The sequence below is a fragment of the Spermophilus citellus genome, assembly GCF_964194105.1.
Source record: "Spermophilus citellus genome assembly, chromosome: 6".
Lineage (NCBI taxonomy): Eukaryota > Metazoa > Chordata > Mammalia > Rodentia > Sciuridae > Spermophilus > Spermophilus citellus.
In genome coordinates, this window is record NC_138187.1 from 79715600 (window position 1) to 79722883 (window position 7284).

The window sequence follows — 7284 nt, forward strand, 5'->3', positions numbered from 1 at the left end:
TCCACCATGGTCATGCATCTTTCAGACTGAAGGTGATTTGTACTTGGGTTTGTGTTAGACCAGGCTCCATGCTTATTTTACACTGTCACAATGTTAAATTCATTTCCCATTTTGGGATTGGGAGTGAAGCTGAGGGGTTAGAATTCTGCTTTTTCTTAAAATTTTTTTTTATCCTAAACTTAGAGGGATTTTACAAACTCTTATTGAATAAGAGTTGAAGAGTTTGAAAAATCATCTTCAGCAGCATGATCTTGGACAAGAACAAAGTACTCTTCCTCCTGGATTTGGATTTTTTTTTCTTTTTTTGTACTGGGGATTGAGCCCAGGGAACTTCACCACTGACAACATTCCCAGTCCTTTTTAATATTTTATTTAGAGACATGGTCTTGTTAACTTTCTTCAGGCCTTGTTAAATTGCCAAGGCTGGCTTTTAACCCAGATCCTCCATCCTTCCTCATCCTTGGGAATTGCTGGGATTACAGGCGTGTGCCACCACATCCAGCTTGCATCGATATCCTTTCAACTGGGACCTAAAACCAGACAAATATTACAAGAAAAAAAAAAAAACTATAGGCCAGTGTCCATCCTGAACAAAGATGCAAAAATTCTAAAAATTTTATTTCATAAAATCCAGCAATACATAAAATAAATAATTTCTAACAATGTATAAAAAAGTAAAATTGCCTGCTTTACTGCAGGATTACTAAGTTTAACATTTAAAAATCAATCCAAAAACTACAAAAGAAAACTGAAAAAACAGATAGGATTATACCAGTAGCTACAGTAAAGCAAAAATCCAACATCTCTTCCTGATAAACTCTCAGAGGATTACAAGTAGATGGGAATTTCCTCAATCTGATAAAGAGTACCCATGAAAACGTATAGCTATTATCATACTTATTTGTGAAATACTGAATGCTTTTCCTCTAAGTTCAGGTCCATCATGAGAATGTTCATTCTCACCACTTTTATTCAACATTGGTGCAATAAAACAAACAAAAAAAAAAAGAAATAGAAGTAAAGCACTTCACAGTTGACATAATTGTTTAGGTAGAAAATCTCATAAAATACATTAAAATGTTACTAAAACTAATAAACAAGTTTGGCAAGATTTCAGAATATTAGATCAATATACAAAATCTACAATGAAAAAAATAAACCAATTTAACAGTATCAAACATATAAAACACTTCAGTATAATTTTGCCAAAATATGTGCAAACCCTGTACACTGGAAACTCCCAAACATGCTGACAGATGTTAGACCCAAATGAATCAAGAGACATATCTTATTCAGGGGTCAGAAGATTCAATCCTGTTATGGTGTCAATTCTCTTCAAACTTATGAAAGAGTCAATGCAATTCCAGTTAAAATTCAAGAAAGTTTGCTTGCAAATATTGAGAAGCTGAATCTAAAATTTATGCTGAAATGCAAAAAAACCTAAAATAGCCAAAATAAATTTGAAAAAGGACAGAATTACAAAACAAATTTAGCTGATTCCAAGTCCAGTGATCAGGACATTGTGTTAATTAATTTAAAAACAGACCAGTGGATTAATGGGACTGACCAGGAAGTCCAGAAATAGAACCTTATATTGACTTATAAGGGTCCGGCGATTTCACTCGGTATTAGACTCCGATTTATCTAACTACACTGACTACCTAACTTTAAATCTGGCTTCATTCCCCCCTCTAATTTGGGAACTCCTTACTGCTGTAAGGAAAGGGGGCGAAGAAGATCTTTCTGGCTTCTTCAGGCTGACAAAAGGGGCGATGTTGGGGCAAGCAGTTTGGAGTCCCCCTTTAAAAATATCGGGTCTATCGAGTGGTCCATGCTAAAAGTCCAATTGAGAAGTAATAGGCTGGAGGGCCATTCGAGTGATAGGTGGTCTATAAGAGAAACAAGAGTTCATTAGTACTGGAACCAGATTGATACAGCAAGAAATGCCACAGCACAGAAATATGCCAATGAGTATAATGGCCAAGACAAAGATCAACAATGTTTTCTATCAGGCAGTACCAGGAACTAAGAGTTAAGATACTGTTTCCACGACAATATTGCTGAGGACATGGCTTCCATCTGAGCATGTAAATCTTTAAGGATATTTGTCACATTGTCAGAAATGTCAGGGATGTCAACACAACATTTAGGGTTACAGATGTCTTTTCCTTTAAGATATAGTCTAATAATTTAATGCCATCTGATCCTGCAAAATCCTTTTACTAGTGTGACCTGTGTCTAATAGAGAAATCTTTAATTCTGTTACTTAGGGCTGGATAACCATACTAGCAAACATTAAGCCTACCTGTGTTGGTTAGAAATAAAGGCCTTAAACTGAAAACTACTCTGGCAGTTCCTTTTGATAATTATCAGGCATTCCTGTCTGAGAATCTCTTTTGTAGCCTCTAGTTTACTTATTTATGGAAGTTACATTTAACTATTATTATCATTTAAGATGTCCAGGAACAACTGTGCTTTGGCTTTGACTGTCTTTGCTAAGTGTTTAAGATGAAGCAAGTCAAACTGACTTTTGTTTCAATCTATTGTTAACAGTCAGCTGAGTTATGGGAGTCCTCGGGAACTTCACAGCAGCTTCTTAGTTCTGCTAGTGCCATTTGCGCTAGGATGGGTCCAGGCCTTGCTTGACCATGTGGCTTCCCTCGGAAGCATCAGGGATGTCTCCCTTGTTGATGACCCTCCTCTTCACAGCAAATGCACTGACTGGCTTCCTGTCCTCCACTGGTCTCATTAATCTCCCTGATCGGGAGGTTATGTGGCCTAGAGTTGCAGAGCCCTTTGAAGAAGTCCCTATTCCCTGATTCAGACTGACTCAGAGGGCAAGAGCCAAATTTTTAATTTTAAAACTTAATCTTAAACATCTAGCAAATAAGTCAACAGCCTTATATTAAGGGTGCTGAACTTTTATGTCTATCTCTCTATCCTGTAGGTGATAACTCCTTATCTTAAGTTAACCCAGGTTGTGAGTTCTTAAAGCAGTACCTCTTAAAAAAAAATTAACAGGCAATCCTTAGACCATCTAAAAGCAAACTTCAAAACAAAACTAACTAGGATAAAAACATATTTAGTTTACGTAATAGCTACCTTGAATTCTGGCAGAGTTATACATTATAATCCCCTGTTTGATATCCTGGCAATCGTGACAAAAACCAACTTTTGGGCACAACTTTAAATGCACTGAAATCTGGCCTACTTCTTTCATAGTCACTTTCACATGCAGTGAGTTGGGACATAGAGCCTTATCTCAAGTAAGGCGGGGCTCTTCATTAGTCTTAAATACTATAGTTCTAAAGCTGATCTTTGCTTTTTAGACATCATTTTACAAAACTTACATAAATTGTTGCTCAAGTTCACATGAATATTAGCTAACACAACATAATATCACATCTAAAACATGAATTAAAGAAAGGCTGAAAGCTTTTAACCTCTTGTAGGAAAGTAGCAAAGCACTTTTGTGTTTTACAATAAAACCTTTACCCAGATTAGGCTCTCATTAACTTAAAAATACATTTAAATTGTGTCTCAGTGTAGAAAGCAACATAGAACTTTACATATCTTACTGATAACAAGTCCAGTTATAGAACACAAATGATATAATTGAATCTCCAACATGTTTGTTTTTTTTTTTTTTTGAACCTAAAATTACCATACAACTTTAGAACACCAGCTTGTAAAGCTTCTACCTTACTTGTATACCTGGAAGATATGAACACATTAGTAACATCACAATTACATTGATGATTTTATGCTAACCAAGTTTGGCTTTTAAAGAAATAACATAGCACAATTCTCTAAGACAACAGCACTTGTTTAACCAGCTGCTTAATTTCTTTAAGATTACTTGCTCAAAAACTTACTTATAACCAACTTGCACAGACCTTTTTTATCACTTACTTAAACCCTCTTAATTACTTGATCACATAGACTCTCTTATCCAGAAACACATTTTTCCCTCTATTAAATCCATACCTAGAACCTTCTAGTTTCTCTTTTCTATCTGTTAACTTCCTTCTGTTCACATCTTGAAACAATACTTGTAAACTTTTTAATTTAAGCAGATTTAACATTTTATTAGGGCCTTTTTGAACACCTAGAAAAACTTATAAGCTTAATTTAAGGCCTCCTTTTTTATCTATTTACCAAATTTAAATTGAACCATTTGAATCACGTGAATCAAAGATATTTGGATCCATTTTTAATTTTTCATGAGCGCTCCTCATCTGTCAATTGTCATATCACTGCATGACATATGGACCTACACACAGACATACGGACATACAACACGTAACACAAGTGTAACACATAACACAAAAGGCCTTGCAGCTTTCTCAGGTGAAATCTCATTGCAATGTTTGAAAAAACTCCAGTTGATCAAAAATAGAACTTATCAGAAAAACATTAACTTGTCTGTAGGATAAAAACCACAAGCTCAAAAAAAAATACAGAATCTAAGAAAAAGCAAGAGTCCTAAAAAAAAGATGACTGGCCAGTAGTTAGTAAATACCATACAATTTACTTCTTGGTTTGGCCTAGTTTGAGTTCAGGTAAAAAGACACTTTTACCCCCCCTTTTTTTTTTTCCCCTTGGGCCTCAGATCTGTCTCCTACTGAGTGCTCCAGGCTTCTTCTATTTGCAAATCAATTTAAGTCCTGGCTGAGGTCTGGAAGGAACTGGGAAAACTGGGATTCTGAGCAGAAACTTCATGCCTAAGGCATTTTAACCATAAGTCACAATTTTCAGGTTTGGAAGTTGAAAATATGGTAAAAGTTTAAGATACAATTTACAAAATTTCATCTTTGTACCTTCCTACACTAGAAAAACTTGCTCACACAAAACTGAAAATAGGATCTTTCTTGATAATATAAAAGCCACCATCAGAAGTTCCTTCAGGATCATTAAGCTACTTTCTTTGTTCTGAAGTTTCTAAAGTAGTATTGAGTTACATTAAATTTGCCTAAAAAATTTTAGAAAGAACCACACACTACCATGCATATCTGAAATTAGGCTTTGAAAATTCCCAAGACTGTTACTAATGTCATTTCAATAAGCTAGACCAACGTTTTAATTCAACACTTTTTTTTTCCTAAATCTTACACACAGAGAAACAGATACTAAATCATAATTTACTATCCTTGCCCAAATCAATGCACTGTATACCCAGTGAAATCTCCTTAGGCTACACAGTTCAAAAATTGATGGAAAAATAAAACTGAATGATTGGGAGTTACTTGCCAACTTAGAAGTAGAGTTCTTTTAATTTTTTATCCTAAGTATTTAATTTTCCGGCATGAATTATCTGAAATCAAACTAATCAATTACCTAACCCTAACTTTTAACTGCAAGATTATGCAATGCTTCAAACTCATTTAGATACCAGATATTACAATGAAACATCTTTTAGACACACATTTAGCCTAGATTATCCCCAATAAACAATCTATAATAACCTTTAAAACAGACCAGATAAGGAAAAAAATCTCTCCAGGTTTTGAACTTCCATTTAATTATGACTCCTATCAGTGGCACCTTAGATTTTCCATGAGTGGACCAGATGTTCTCACATAGGGGCAACTATAGGTGTAAAATCAAAGGTCTCAGTGTGACTGACTTTACTGCATTTAGGTGGATTTATCCTTTCAGTGCAAGAAAAAAATGAGGAAATTTCCCCAAAGCGAAAATGGCTCTGGCAGCTGCTGGGAATTCCTCAGTTTTCCCTTTCACTTACAGGATTAGCTTCTCCAGTTTGGTTTGACCTTAGGCACTAGGCATTTTTTTTTTCCTAAACTTTGTTGTAGCCAGCTCCCAAAATGCTCATCCTCTGCTTGCAGTTGTGCTAGGCTTGTGCTAGGCTTGTGGAGACTCCTTAGAAGTCTCCTCGGGAGTGTTAAAATTTGTGACTGAAAATTTGGTTCCCATCTCTAAAGCCAATTAACACCAATTTAATAATGAGGACAGGGCTTTGAGAAAAGTCAAAGCGAGATGTGAAAGTTGTTAAATCCCCAGCAAGCATCTCTATTTGCATTCAAGCCGATTACGGGAGGGAAAGAAAACATTGCTTTCCTAGTCTCAGTATTTAGCCCATCCGCCTTGGGCTGCATTTCCAAGCAGCCCGACTCGAGGAAGACCCGTTCGCTTCTTTGGCCCCGGGATTTGGTGATCACTGCAGCCGGGGAGGGCTGTAACACTCGGGGAGGGTTGTAACACTCGGGGGGTTTGGGGACCCGGTCCCTTTACCCCCATGAGGGAGGGAGAGGGCCGGGTGCCCCCGAGCCGCTTTTTTTTTTGCTCGCCGGAAATGCACTGGTGGCAGCCGGTTGCCGGCAGAGGAGGGGGAGGAGGGGCGGTCCCCCGCTGACCTCACCCCCGATTCTGGGACAGATCCGCAGATCCCAGCAGACTGTGCGGACCCCACCCATGCAGGAAGAGATTCGCAGAGGTCCTGAAAGGTTAGAAGCCATGATCTGGATGGCCATGCGGCCCCTGCTGAAACGCAGAGAGACAATACAAACGTGACACAAACACGGACACACACAATAAACGTTTAACACAAATTCAGAAGCAAAATTTAAAGACAGTGAATTCAACAGAAAGAGTTGCCGGCAAAACCAGACGGGTTGGCAGTAAATACACCGACGAGGGTTCATCCGCCCCTCTACCTGATGGGGAGCACCTCCGTCCCCCCGAGTCCCCCAAAGCGTCCCTTGGGGGCTGGCCTGTGGCTCCCTAGACATGTCTGCCAGCCACTGCCAGGGGGAGCTTACGCTCTCCACTGACAGCCACACACACACATTGCCAACCCCACCCGAGGCTCTGAGAGCTTATGCCTTCTGGGGACTTACGCCCACCATTGAGCAGCCAGAGATCAAACCTGAGCGATCGCACCTGAGAGAAGAAGGAGGGGAGAGAGAGAGAAAGAGAGAGAAAGAGAGAGAGAAAGGCGCCTTACTTACCCCCGAAGCAGTTCGTTTGGTCTCCCTGTCCGGCGATGCGCAGTTCCCGGCCAACGCACCAAATATAAGGGTCCGGCGAAACATCGGAGAAAGAGACCACGAGACTAGCTTCATGCAATGGCAAGGGGGATTTATTGGATCCGTTCCAGCGCACTGGGACTCTGTGCTCACTCAAGAAGGGAGAGCAGCCCAGAGCAGAGGTCAAGCAGAGCTTAAGTACACTTTTTGGAGAGGGCGGGGGGTGGGGGGCTTTGCATACATCAGAACAAATCATCATGAGGCACGGGAAAATTGAACAACAACTCTGATACATGAT